General features: G+C 35.6%; 1 protein-coding gene across 2 annotated transcripts in view; it reads right to left on the bottom strand.

The window, feature by feature from the left end:
* Positions 1-15072, bottom strand: part of kansl1b (KAT8 regulatory NSL complex subunit 1b) — a 103098-nt gene extending 88026 nt beyond the window's left edge. Inside the window, exon 1 of one of the 2 annotated variants that reach the window (XM_056453352.1) lies at positions 14972-15072. The gene's annotated coding sequence lies outside the window, so the exon portion shown is untranslated. Of the gene's footprint in view, positions 1-12625; positions 13131-14971 lie in introns of those variants that run through there. The other variant, XM_056453351.1, reaches the window with a different exon arrangement.
* Between the last annotated feature and the right edge of the window lie 756 nt (positions 15073-15828).

The following is a 15828-nucleotide window of genomic DNA, read 5'->3' as shown; positions in this document are numbered from 1 at the left end:
TAATACAAAACAGCTAATTATGTTTCCATCTGTCAGTCAGTAAAACTGCATTGACTTAAGTGCTGTCTGTCACTCAACCATGTCTATGCATGACAGTATGGTAGGTAATGCCATATGCACTGTAACGTTAAAATAAAGTTATTAAAATGGCGGCATGGTTGTTTTATAAATTATACATTCGCATATATTACGAGTTACATTCTAACCAGAGTAAACAGCTGTGGTGTGATGAGGGGTGAACGCAGTAAAGCTACAGTAAATGAGAAACCGATTGCTCCCTCATGGCAGTTTGTAAGCTGTATGTGATGACTAAAGGCTGATTTAAACTTCTGCATCAAGTGCACGTATATGCTCTGGCGCAGCTTTCGTGCAGTCCTATACCCCCAAAGACTATAGAATACACAAGACATGTCCCTCGTATCTTTTTGAATGGGGAAAAGTGTAACTGTCAACATGGTGAATAAAGTCCCACCTAGAAGTACAGGAACCAATCAATCAATCACTTTATCGCAAACAAAGCCCGCCTTCTAGTATAGGAACCAATCATCGATTGCTATAGACTGACGCAGAAGTATGGTCACTTTTTCAGATGATTTGTATAATCTATAATTCATAAAGTCAAACTAAAATGTACAGTAACAAATTAAAAAAAGTTTTGGATTTGTATTAATCAAAGCTTTTCAATGTTTATGTGAACCTCCTAATTAAGGAGATGCTTTTTTCAATCATTCTGACAGCCCATGAATGCAGGAACTAGCTTTGTGTTGGTCCTGTACATACTGATTAAATAGGTATCAGTACCATTTTGGCACCAGGTTTCAGTACACCAAGCCGAATCCCAATCTGATCCCATTTGCACTATGCATTCAACAAGGAAACATTTTACAAGCTAATGTGTTTATTCAAACTAATTACAATCAAACTACCATCCCGCTTGGCGAAATATATAGAAATGTTTCTCTGGTATGTCATGTAAAGGAATAGTGTGTAAAATAAAACCCCACCATTAGGAGAAAGAGTTATGAACATGCAACATTGAACTGATCAGCGGTGAATGATCTTCCTCCTAAAGGACATTTTATTTAGGAGTGACGCAAGGTCAATGACTGAAGTGTCAAGTCAACAAGCGTCAAAACCTGCAAGGGAGCTCCAGATACACTTTTGATTTGTGTTTAAGATTAAAGTTGTTGGATGTTTAGTGGTTCCGGCCTCTTCCCTCTTCCCTAATTAAGAATACAATCATTTCTGTCGCAAACCCAAACCCCGACAAAGAAACTCAACACGGTGGAATGTAGAAACCCCATTGCCTGTTAGCACTTCAGAAGTGCTACTGCCAGAGCAGCAGACAGAATGCAGAAGTAGAAATGCTTACAATTGCATCAGCTGCATGTAAGGTATGTACACCATGGGGTATGGCAATTGTTCGACACAGAAGTATAATCAGGCTTAAAAGCGATCACAGAAGGCTGTACTGGAAGCTTGTAATGTTGCATAAATGGTGGAAATTTACAGAAATGTATGTCTTGAGACATGAAGTTAGCATGCAAAAATATCAAAACTTTGCCAAATATGCAGACTTTAGAACAATATGCCATTAACGACTGCTTTTCAGTGAAGCTCTGTGAATATGAACTAAAAGAAGCAATTAAATGAATATGAATGAATGACGTTTTATTCAGTATGACAAAAATTACTGATTTAGTATGCTGCATCTAACTTCCATTCCTCTGTTCTGTTTCAAGAAAAAAAATGGGATGTACTCAGACCTGCTGACTAAAGGGAAAATGTGGAACTGACACTCAAGTGACCTGTAAAATAAACAGTTTGTTTACATGTACAACAATATATTAATAGCTTTCCATCCTTTTGCAAAAAAGTAATTAAAAAAATGCTTTTACATGAGATTTAAAATAACTCGCTTTCTCCAGCTATGAAAACACTGAAAATAATATACGTTTATTGTGATAGATAAATAGAAGTTATTCATTTAGGTTCTAGCCTACATAAACAGTTTATAGCAAAACATTTAAAGGCTTTGCTCAAGTTAAATGTTGATGACTTAAGCATAATGTGTGTAAAATTGTGCAGTTTAACTTGCCATGTAAACAATTTTACTGCCAGCAGTCTTAACATCAGCAAATAGCCCATATATCAGACCATCACTAATAAAATCAAGACCAAAAGAAAGTCCAAAAAGACCAAAAACACATAAGATTTAAACATACAGGTTCAGTGTGTCAGAGAATACAGAAAAATCAACCTACAAGTATCTATGTCCGGTGTTCCTTACTCACGTAAAACAGTGAAGACATTTAATAATTTAGCTTATTCCTTTTTTCCCCATTTAATCAATGTGCCTCTACTCTTGGCCCTTAAACAACAACCTATCACAAGGGAAGCTTTCAAACGGTCTGCTTTGTGGACTCTGATAACCTCTTTCTCTCACACTCCCTAAGAAGTGTGAAGGTCAAAAACATGCATTTGAATGACTCTCTGACTGTAGAAAGTAGTTTCCCTGGTGTCCATCTCTTAAACATAACCAAAGAATTTGCATTTGGACACTCATTTACAGACCAAAAACTATTCTTAGAGGGGTCGAACGCTACATTGCAAACTAGTGACTGTAATTTTGCCAGGGGGATATTCTTTTATCCTGATATAAAACAGTTGAGTAATTATGCTTACCTAAAGTGACAACAGAACTAGCTACACCCATTCCAGCACAGAAAAACATTTGGTAACCACACACAGTCCTGACCTTTACATATGATGCTTATTTAACAATCCTGTCTCAGTTTAGTCAATTTCCCCTAGAGACTCTAACCTAAAGAAAAAATACCAGAGGCTTAATTAAATTATAATTGTCCTTTTTTTAAGATATGCTAAACAAATCAAACTATCGATTGATGACATTGAAACAACCTCAACTCAGTCATTACATTTAATTACACAAACACCAATTCAAGCGGTTGTTGTAAAATATCTAGATAAAGGTTCTCACACGGTTTTGCCTGAAGAGGAAGTGTGTGAATGAGAGCTTGTCTTTTGAGTGTGTAAATGTAGGCATGTATGAGAGTCTTTATTAACAGGCCTTTATCTGTGGAAAGTTAAGGAATCACATGTCCATGACCTACTTTAAAATAAACATCAAAATCTTAGGTTATGATTTACATCAATTAGGCGATATTGCATAATAATTTGCTCTCAAATTTTACTCTAAGTTGTAAAAGTTGTCATTCGGCACACTAGATTATTTATTTGCTTAAACTTTAATGAAGATCTTATGATTTTATAATAGTGCTAAATCATATTGCGTTCTCATGGTTTGTCAATTAATAAAACAAATTACCAGACAACTGGTAAGTGATTAGCCATGGTCCGGTATAAAATTCTGACAGTATGAAAACCTTGGGAAAAATATCACAGTATTGTGATTACTGCTCTAAAATATGCTCTTTTTAAATGTCTGGGTAATACGCAATGGCTTTTCCCCCATTAAACACAAAGAACCATTTAAAATGTTTTGGAAGAGTAAACACGTCAGGCTAGATAATTAAAATGTTTATTAAAATAAAATATTTTGGGTTCAATGGGAAAAAAGTTGCTTTGCCTTAAACAGGCATCTTTGGATATCTTTTCTTTGCAGTAAGCCACTGCACTGTTCAGGTCTACAGCATGCTTGGATGTTGGTTCATAAGTGATTTGTTTTTCAGATATTTGCTGAATTGTGGGCAGATCAGTAGCATGTAATGTGGAAGGTCCTTTTCTGCTGGAGATACTTACTACATCTACATGGACATCAGTAATCAAATTATTTGCCTTAATCTGAATAAGACAATAATTGGATTAAGGTGTTTACATGAGTTGCTTTTTGAATGTTCCTTTCATGATCCCGTTTTACATGTTATAACACATAATTCGATTAACGTCATTCCGTCACTGCAATATCCACATTTCCTCCAGAACTTCAGGCAATTCCGAGTGTTTTGTTTCCATTTTTTGCAAATTTAACTGCAGTTTGGCAGTTTCACTTTTATTCAGGAACATTTCATGCATGCCCTCCGTGACAAACAAGATATTTGATGAGAGTATGAAATGCTGGAAGAGCATGCGCATGAGGTATGGGGAAAAAACACTTCATTTCGCAATTCAGGTGTCTGTGGGTCTTCACTGACTTGGTAAGTGCAGAGAATAGTGTCAAACAGCCATACGTGTATGGAATATTTGTATGAATTGTATAATTGTATGAAAGGATTCTAAAAAAATCCTACACAACGGTAATAGGTGGATTAAGGTGTTTACTTGTCTGTACTTCAATAATGCGACTAAAAATCGGCATACTCCACGTCTTGATTCGATTTCAGTTCAGTTCGATTAGGACCTAAATCGCATTATTGGTGTTCATGTAAACGTACTAATTGTGGCCCAAAAAAAAATACTGAAAAGAATTACATATATACTGCATGGGACAATAACCGTTTTCAAGGTTTACCATGGTTTGGAAAAGTCAAGGTTTTAAAACGGCATATATCTTATATTATACCGTTGCTAAGGTATGTGTTCTTTTATATGTTTTTTTTTTACAATTATTTTATTTAGTTTTTAAAGTAATAGTATCTCCAGCAGAAAAGGACCCTCCATATCAAAAGCTACTGGTCAGCACATGATTCAGCAAACATTTGGGAGAAGAAAATAATAATAATAATAATAATAAAATAAATAATAATAATAATAATAATTCACTCATAAACCAACATTTAGTAATAAAGTTGTGATCTCATTTAATACAAAAAAATTACTTAATTTATAATATAAATATGGTATGATACAAGTAATTATTTGGCTCGGCTGTTTTATCATTCTTTTTAGATCACCAATTTACTTGGCTTGCATGGTTCAGGATCTGTAGAGCCGCGCATCGTTGGATTTGCTCTTCAGTGTTTGGACTCTCAGTAGTGATTATTAAACCACACTGAACTGAGCTAAACTGAACTGAACTTAAACACTACAAACTTAACTACACTGTTCCTATTTACTGTGACCTTTTATGTGAAGCTGCTTTGACACAATCTACATTGTATAAGCGCTATACAAATAAAGGTGAATTGAATTGAATTGAACTTCAAAAGGCAAAAGGGCAACAACGGTTTTATGAATCCTGGAAGACTTTGATTTCTTCCATATGGCTGAAGCGTTCCCAGCTGGATGAATTTACTTACGGAAGCTCTTTAATACTGAAATCAGAAAACATTTTATTTAAAAAGACTTAAAGCAAATAACTTGTCCCACAAAAGAGGGCTGTTATTAAAAAAACAGACACACTTGCCCTTGTAACTATGAATCCCTGCTAATTGGACTTAAATGACAAATGTTTTCTCTGGATGTAGGCCATCTTGTCAGGTTATTTTCCCCCAAAGACATTAAACAGGTGGTCCTGTCTCACAAACTGACTGCCTCCTTTCTGCACTTCCAGCAAACGGCCTGTTGGACGTCTCCAGTCCTGGCCTTGAACTTTCCAGAATGAGCAACAACCTGGATGTTTCCAGACTCTGTTAATCAGCAGCTTACACTTTTTCACTTTTCATTTTTACCCTTCCAATAGAGAAAAGTCTTGACAATCTAATGTTCTGCCAAGAAGTTCAACTTGCATTTAACTAGTTAAGCTAAGTGTTTTAGGTAAAATAAATGAATAAATAAATAGGCCTTGAATGTTTAAAGTTTTTTTTTACTTCAAATTGACATTGACTGCAAGCTACACAGAGGTAAGAGTGTCAATACTATAATGGATCATAACGGGATTACAGAGATTGATTCAATTGCCTCAAAGCAATAACTCAATTTTCTTTAAATTCCCTTTGACAGTCTTTAACAGTGTAGAAGCCAAAAATAAGCTGAATCCAGTGGAACAAACACAAAAACATCAAATGGGTCTAGAGCAAAGATGCCCAAATTAGGGTCCGTGAGCCAAAATTGGCCCATCCTTTGATTTGGCCCACCATTCCATGGGAACCCAATCGAAGTATGGGCTGGTGGTCGAGGTGAAGATCTTTGAAAATTATTGTTGTTTGGAATGTAACGTAAACTTTTGTTTGTTTTGTAATTTCTTTAGTTTTGTAAATTAATCAGATTTAAAAAAAATACCGTAAATACTGTCATTCGACGGATGACAGGCAATGCCCAAAACATCAGCGAGCAAATCAAGGCAAAGGCAGGTGCAGCTTTATGTATTCAGCATTGAACTTCATTGTATTAACGGAATTGTTTGTGTTTATGCTGTAAACAATTCATTTTAAACATACTGCATTCATTAACATACTTTAAAGCAATATTTTCTTGTTATTTTAAAATATAAGGAATTAGGAGATTACTCATGGAAACTTTAAATGCATCTTCGGCCCACAGCCCTCAGTGAAGTGATTTTTGGCCCTTCATAATAAAAGGTTTGGGCACTCTTGGTCTAGAGAGTATAACAGATCAATTAAAGATTTTTTTTTTGTTAATAGCTCAGAAAATACAGTAATGTTAATAATAAGGGATTTTTTTCTGCATAGAGAGTTGCAAGGTGACCACCTCCATCAAATTGCCTACCATCATTGCCTTTTGAGACAGAAAAAAATATGAGACAGACCATTTTGGCAACTGACAGACACCAAGTGATGCTCAAACACTGGTTGTGTACCTTTTATGTTATTGCTTTAAAATCCTTTAAATAAGATTGCTAGAATATTGCAAAATGTGTTTGTTTCAAGCATACACATATTTCATGATTGGGATACCACCTCCACCTCATTTTGAGCCAGGAAATACCCTGATAATATACATTTTGCACTACCTAAGGATATGTTTACATTAAACAATGTATTAAAATTAGGGCTGGGTCATACTGGGAAAATACGCAATTATATCGCTGTTGAGTTTGCAATATTTCTTGTGTTTCAACATTTCCCTAAAAAAAATTCTTTATTAGTCATTTATGTAACTATCATACTAAAGTAAACAGGTATTAAATTAAATTCAGGCTAAAAAAAACGCAAACATTTAGACATTTAGACATCAGATTCTTATTTTCGTCATTCAGATTTTCTCTACTCCAACCATTAGTATTTACTTTCAGCTCTCTGATGCACTAGGTTCACCTTAGACCTGATCTAGCCAATAGCAAAAGAGCACTGATGCATCAGGTTAGAGTTAGGGTTATTTTATTTTGCTGTGACTTGTATTATGATATGACCAAAATTTCGGCAGACAACTTCAATAACTCTATTTGGAAAGAAAACATTAATTTAGATTAATTGGAATAATCTTGTAGACGAGTGAATCAAAGAAATTGCAAGAATAAATAAATAAGAGCAAAAAAAAAAGATATTCAGTTACAGAAATACGATATTATCAATAATGATAGATCATGACATCAGTGATACATCACAAGACATATATCCACAATATATTATGATATTTGTAAATGAGCAAGAAAAATGCATCAAAAAGTTATGATGTATTTCTTCTATTATTAACAGCACATATAGAGATGCACCGATACCAGTATCGGGTCGATACTTGGTTAAAATACTCGTACATGAAAGGCCCATACCACGCACCGATAGCACTCAACACTAATTCACTGCATGGATGTGATTTGTCCAACCTGACTTCAAAGCCTTAATGTATTAATTAGCCTAATGTATTATAGCCTATATTATTAGCTCAGTCCTTATAAACAATCTGTTTATAAAATACATTATTAACAAATCTTTAGGCTACTGAAGAATAAACCGAATATGAAATGTGATCCTTGCATAATGATCACAGAAAAACAAGCTAGCACTCATTTTATTTATAAACTATAAATAAAAAAAAAATTAAAGAAATTAAGTAATGCAACATTATGTAAAATATCTAAAGACTACAGGCTAAATAAAAGCTCATCAGAGCTGAACATCACCGCAGTCACCGCACGCGTGTCAGTTTTCAGCTTCTGTAAAGATCAGACAGCCTATACAGATCAAACAATCTCAATAAACGCAATGTAAATGTTTAAATATTTCGATAAGTATCGTTCATGGTATATTTATATCGATATGATCTTGCTGTTGGTGCGCGCGCTTTCTCTCTCTCTCTTTCTCACCCAGGGGCAGCTGACACGCGCTGATACACATATGCAGCACTCGCAAGATGACAAGGGCTGAAGTCCACGAGACCAGTTTTACTTTTTGTGATTTGCGTGTTGTTTCTTTTTTAAATGCTTTTTATTTTTAAAATCTCTCAAGTTAATATTGGCTATCTGGTAACATAATCTCCCTCAGAGATATCGGAGTTCAATAACGTGGTGCGCAGTATAACTATTGACCCGTACCTCCCTGCAAGTTTACACAATGCATACACAGGCCTACAGCTCTGGTGCATTATGAATTGCATGTTTTAAATGACAGCGAGGCATGCTACATTTAGTTTTTATTGTAAAATATACATTATAACCCAGTACACAGTAAAATTATATTTATTGAATGGCTTGCCTATTGGCGGCGTATATAATCGTTAATCTTAATAGGCTGAGCATATTTTTATTAATATTAAAACACATTAATACAAACTAGCCACCCTTTGATTTTTTTTGTTTCCGTATATTTTTAAATCAAACGAAAAATGCAATGAATTGTTTATTTTGGTTTTCATTTTATTAGAATATAATTATTAGGCGACACAACTTCTACATAACATTGGCTCTGATTGCGTTTTTACAGATATCCTACAGATAAACTTTTGGCTCAAAGACATTTATGCCTGTTAATTTCAGTGCTGTATTTTGATAGATTTCGCACAGGCTTCAGCTATTCTGTCAGCTGGTACCGGCCTCCGTTTTGCGACTTGACTTGCGTGGCGTCTCCGTATCAACATGGATGACAGCTAGAGCGAGATCAGACCTCAGATTCAATGTGTGGCCGCATGTCACAGTTACTTTACTGCAATTTTTTAATATTGGCTCATCTAAATTAACTTTTCATTCGATTAAAAGCCGAAATATTGCCAGACAGGCGAAGCAATTTTTGATATTGGAGGAGCTCGGCTTCAGTGATAAAAGACGCACACACAGGATACACTCTTGTAGGGCTATTCATTATTGCTTTTTTAATATTAAACGCATAATAATCAAAGTGCAAAAAAGAAGAGCTGACCTAGGCAAAAAGTGATTACTGCGGTTGCCGCGATGGTTGCTTTGTTTCTCTGCAGTTGGCTTGTCAATGGCGCGGCATTGCTAAATCACTTCTGTTTTAATAGAAATAAGATTATTTATTAATAAACATTGTGAGATGATGGTCGTGTGATTTTTAAAATGAGTATGCGTTGCGTATGCTATTTATGGCTATTGATCTTATCTACTCAAGACCCACCCACAGTTAAACATCAAGTATAGCCGACTTTTTGATTACCTAACCTGCGGATCAAAGGCAGGACTCGTGCATATAAAAGAATTGCACATGACAGGGTTTTATGCATCCACAATATGTAATAAGAGTGACGCAAATTAAATTCGTACTCGTATCGGTTTGTAAAAAAAGTGGCATCAATGCATACCCAAGCACATAGGTTTCTTAAAATTGCAACATTGATAAATGTTCGATCTGCCATTACGAGAAGCGCCACCTCATGCATATCACTATTTTGCTCTGCCCCTATTATTAAATAATCAAATGTAATGCAAACAATGTACATTCTTCATTGCTGATCACAGGGTTTCCTGCAGGTTTCACAAAGTTAAATTTAAGACATTTTTAAGACCATCATGTATGAAAATTTAGACTTATACAGGGCTAAATGCTAAAGATTTTTTTCGAATATCCCAGTTAGAAATGATTTTCAATCGCCCCATCATAAAATATAATTCATTTAATAATACAATAATAATTTTGTTTGAATATTTTAATAAAATTTCTAAATACATCTATTCACAAACCCTATAACCCTTACAGAGAATAGAACAAAACACAGCTGTCAATTACATCATTCTACAATAATAATAATAATTTATTAATATAAAATATAGGTCAGGCCAGTATCCTCAGCAGTAAATAAAATGGAAAACTTTCAAGCAAATGTTACCGTAATGAAAGTAATTAAATGCTATTTTTAAACAAAAAGTTAATGAGATGGATTGTTGGTGATTGTATGGGCATTAATGGCCAGATAGGTACCTATACATGAACAAAGGAAAAGATTTAAAAAAAAAAAAAAAAGATTTAAAACCTACAACACAACATTTCAGTAGATTTAAGACTTTTTAAGGTCTAAAATTAACCTTTAGACATTTAAGACCCCGCGGATACCACAAATCAACAATAATAATCCCGACTCCACATTGCAGATGCTGCGATGTGACTTGTGAATGCACATACTGATGCTATATTGATGCTAAAACAAAATATAGTGCAGCCCTAGTCCGATTAGTCAAATGCAGTCAAAATTATGCATTTTACAAGAATTTGAAAAATAATACCAAGGAAAATTAACAAAATAACAACAATGTGCATGTGTTTATGTAGATACACCCCTGTAGTTCACCATTGTTTTGGTAAAACAAACTCAACATGTAACATGCATATACACAACCAACGTCAGTCTACCTAAAAATACTTCAGAGACAGTTTTATGTAAAAACAGCCAAAAGTTGTTGAAAACACCCCTGAAAGAAAGACCTTAATGTCATTTAGTCTACTTGAATCATCTTAAAATCTCATTTTAATGACTTTGAAAGGAAACATCCCAGAAAAAAAAAGCATCAATGACTTTCCCAAATGACTGAACCACCCTGAAAAAAATGAAGGTTCTTAGTCAATGGTATTGATGTGTTACGTAACAGCTCTTCCTGTGAGGAGGGGATGTAGGACAATGATAAATCATGATGGAATGAAAGTACACAAGAGCTCATAATCATATGCCGACCCCTAGAGACTACTTAAACATTCCACAGACAGACTTGAACAATTCAATACATGTGCTGTGAAGTCAGTTTAACACTACAGGGAGAAAAACATTCAAAACAGACAGCTGTTCCAGTAAAAAACGAGCAGGACATTAAAAACACCATCAAATCCAGGAAATAAGGATGCAAACTAAACAAACAGTGCACTAGGGAGACATAGCATTTTCCCATTAGGGATCAATACAGTATCTATCCATCTATCAGAGGAGGGGGAGGTTTGGGTCTAGGAAAGTCTTTGTTTCAACCATGATTAACCCCATCTGTGAGTAAGAATTTCGAGTAGATTTTATATAAATGGTCATTATATTGTGGGTCTTACAGTATTTAATGTCACTGAGTCACTTATAAAACTGTCTCACCGTACAAAAGTCAAATAATTTCCCATTAAACACATGCAGCAATGAATCCACGTCGTTAATTCGAAACAAACACCACGCATGTCTCTTTAAAACTATAAACATCACGTACACATGCGGAACCTGTTATATTTGAGTGCTGAGATCAAGTGTGCGCTGCGAAAAATATGCAACGTAACACATTATATAATGGAAAAGTACAGCGCGTTACACTAACCACAGGTTGAGCAGGTTAATGTTCTATTACACATCAAGCCCTCAACTGCCCAAAACAACGCAAAATACTGCGCTAAATATAAATAAACCCCCCAGATTATATGGGAAAATATGTGTTAGGGCGAACTAAAGTCTATGAACAATCGCCGGCTGTTTTAGAAGCTGGCGAGCTGCCTAGTAAAACAGCATTTTTGGACGTTATTCGCTAGAATTTGGGTTGTAATAAAAAAAATCCCTTACGACAGTCCGGTTCAAAGAGGCGATAGGAATAAAATGGCAAAAACACCAAATATTATGTAATGCAGCTAGTTACGGAAAACTCCCTGCGATTAGAGTCTTCGCAAAAGTTGTAAGTGTTTACCGCTAGATTGCATCATGTTTTTGCACATAACTTGCATGCGTATGTATGTTCACTACACAACAGATACCGGAAACATCATCTACGTTGATTTGTTTTCCTTTTAGAACACATTCGAGTAAGAAAACCCCTCGCATTTTCTATTAAAGCTTGCGTCTTAAAGGGCCAGCGCGCGCTGAGTGTATTACAATTAATCTGTATTACTGGAAATCCATGTGATGCATAGGCCTGGGACAACGTCCAGTCACTGACACAGTAATGCATGCGTTTCACACCAGCACAAACGAAACCCTACTGATCTAGATGCAGCAGACATACACTGCGCACCCAACCCATGATCACACACACACGCGCGTTACACTGCGTGGGTTTAACCTACTCAATGCAAAGCCCCCTGTGTGAACGAACTTGTCTCGTGCGATTACCAACAACGTGCTTTGGTAAAGTTGACACGTATGATTATGTCTGTGCAAGTCGGGTTGATTTTGCAACCTTGATGGTCTGACTTTCAACGCCGCCTACTACACGGGTTTAACCAGATCAAATCGCGGAAAACAACTAGCGAGAGCGAAAAGCGCGTTCGCGTTTATGGAGTAAACGCGCCCTCGACGTGCACTACTTCACCTCACGTCGATTTAGTGCATAATTGCGCTAAATATGTAAAGTTCCCTCACGCTGCCGAGTTTTAAACTAACAAAGAGAAAAGGAGGAACCTACCACGTGATGGGGAGCCGATTCCGGGGGAAATTAATGTAATGAATCCCCGCGCTTGAGAAAAATAGTAGTAATAAGGTGACAGGCAGAAGCAATTATCCAGATGCAGATTCCGCTGTTGCACGTCCAGGTGGAAAAATCCCCGGCCTCTCGCGCGCTCCGGTGTTCGGTAACCCCCTCCTCTTCCTCCTCCCACTCCTCCGGGCTGCGTTTAGGAATCACGAAATGGGCGAAAGAAACGGGGGCAGTGGAGCTATAGGAGCCCAGTCGGCTGTTTTTTAATCGCCCCCGACAAAAACCACGAAAAAACAGTGAAATGTATCCCTTTTCCGCTCGTTCTTTGGCCGCGATCGCTTCTCTCCTTCTCCGAAAGGTCTTCGTGGTCGATTTGGCCAGAGAAAAGCTCGCTTTTGTCCGTTTAGTATTGTTGTCGTTCGAGGGGGAAGCGACAAGCTCGGAAAATGGCGGCTCGCTCCTCTCCCTCGGATTGCGAGTCTGACAAACAGAAAGAAGCGGAGCGGCGCAGTGGCGGGAGAGAGACGCGCTGCTCCGACCGACCGCTAGAGGCGCCAGACCGCCTGTCATAATGCGTCGTGCCTTTAGAGGGCGCGACAAGGTGGCGTATATTTACAACTGGACCACTAAAGCAAATCGAGGTATCATTCGAAAACTGCCCACATATCAAGCCGACCATAATTTAAAACTTTACATATCAATGATATAACATTTAATCAGTGATACACAGAAACTGCACTGAGCCCTTCCCAGTGCTGCATGTTTCTAGAAAGAAGCAGAATATTGCTCCAATAGAGGGTGCTCAAGGGCCTCTGAACTACTCTAAAATGACCAGGATCCAGGAAGTGCTCTGGAAAAAAAGTGCAGGATCCATACATGCAAGATGTGTATGGGGTTACAGATAGGAAAAAATACAGAAAATTTTTGCAGGTTTTCAGAAGATAAAGAATTTAAGATTAAGCAATTAATGAGAACATATGAAGAGTTCAAATGCAAAAACCTCTACTTGCCGTCTGAATTTTCCATTGATAAAAAAAAAGCATTTTTCTCAGACTCCTATGTTTATGTTATTAATTCAATTTAAAGACCTTTGGAAGTGTGCAGTCTTTGCCATAAACTCGAAATCACTAAACCTACAAACAGGAGCCTGATAAAAACGCTCATTTTTTAAGAACATTTCAAACGGCTTTTAGAGTTTTTTGCATCTGAACTCTTTATTATCAATGTGTTCTCGATATGTACATTTATAGGGGGCACACAAGGCGTTGCATTAGCAACATCAGCTTTAAAATTGTCTATTTTTTCAATCATTTTACAAAATGATTTAAGCTTCGATTAAAATAAAATGTGTTGTTGACTACATGCAACAAATTATGCTGAGTGCTACAAGAATATAATGACTAGGAAGCAAAATTACATAACTGGTAAATAATAATGCAAATTAAGCGCGTTTCTGAATAAAAAGTAATCTGGAACAAACATCCCTAACACTGTAAAATAACAGTTCATTAGTTAATGCATATACTAACATGATCCTAGTATAAACAATCCTGTTCAGCATTTTGTAATCAGTTTAATCATAAAATCTTAAATCTTAATCCAATGATGAGCTGGTGTAAATTAAGTAATGCACCGTGAGTTAACAAGTACTAACAACGAATGACTATTTGTAATAATGTTAACTAAATGTCCTTAACGTTAACAAACATTAATAAATTGTCTAACAAATGTATTGTTTATGTTTGCATATAACATTTAATAACATGAACTAATGGAGCATTATTTTAAAAGTGTTACCCAAACGTCTATTAATGGGCTCAGAACAAATAGCATTCATACAGAAAGGCTATTTTAATAACGCACTTACCGATATTTGCTTTTGCCTGAACGTCATTTTTCATTTTGTATCAAGTAAAAGTATCTCAGTTTAAATCATTGGAAAACAACAATTCTAAGCACCATATAAATATTTCCACCAAATAAACATTTGTCAATTTATGAATTTAATACTTTCTGTTTCTGATTAAGTTCTTCTGAAAGACCAAATTAAAAAGTTATCACCAAATAGAAACCCTGAACAAAAAGTAAAGTTGAATCAAATATGCTTAACACACTGGTAAAAAGCAAATAACAAGGTTTCCAGGGACCTCTATAAATAAAAAGAGAGCGCCATCTACTGTTTAATTTTTTTTTCTGTGGTACTGTTTGTTTTATTCCAAACTAGAGAATACATTCTACAGGGACAACCCCTAATATAATAATGCATTCAATATTAGAATAAAATTTCCTAAAACAGATGCAGATATGTAGACATAACTTAAAAGAGTGTCAGACCTTGAAGATGGCTGGTTTCAGTCTAATCTGATGAGTTTCTGAAGCCTCCATTATTAATCCAAATGTAACTTGCAAACTCCAAAGTGAAGACGACAATCTGCAATCTGTGCAAAAAGAAAAAAAGAAAAGAAAAATTAAAACCAGTTAACATCTACATTTAGGATTAAAAATAGTAATAGCACATATTGTTTACAAAAACATTTACATTTAAGACACCGTTGTCATTTTTTTATTACAAAATTATCTTTCACCAGGTGTTTTAGACTAATTCTACTCTAGAATTTTAGATGTTGTATGGATTCAGAATATAAAAATCAGACATAACCAAATAACCAATTAGACTATATAGACTAGTTTTTATTTGTAAATGTATCGTGTCTTGTCACTGTCAAAAGGCAACTACAGAAGAAACCATATTAACTAAAGTTAACTAATAGTGCTTTATAGATCGATAATACGTTAACAAAATACGAGGAACAATTAAACAAAACTAACAAAGCCAAACCCAAAACAAAACACTAGCATCTACGGATGAAGCTACGGATTGTTTCAAAAACACGTAAGGTACCTATCTAGTGAGCATTTCAGAATGTTATCTACTTAGGCAGCTTTCCAGGATTTGAACCAGAACTACTAACGTTCAAATCAATACGTAAATTAAAAAAACTTGTAAAGAAAATAAATCGGTGATAATGAATAATAATAGTATAACTGTTGTTGTTCTTTAAATTAGTTTTTAAAGTAAAGTCCGCCATTAATTTGTTTAACTCATTGGCCCGGTCGCTGTAGATTTAGCATGCTAACATCATCAGCTGATAGTCTCTGCTGTATTACAGCTTTTCTTTCATCACCCCTCA

Source organism: Danio aesculapii, chromosome 3 (assembly GCF_903798145.1).
Source record: "Danio aesculapii chromosome 3, fDanAes4.1, whole genome shotgun sequence".
Classification (NCBI taxonomy): Eukaryota; Metazoa; Chordata; class Actinopteri; order Cypriniformes; family Danionidae; genus Danio; species Danio aesculapii.
This window is presented reverse-complemented; position numbering and strand designations above follow the sequence as displayed.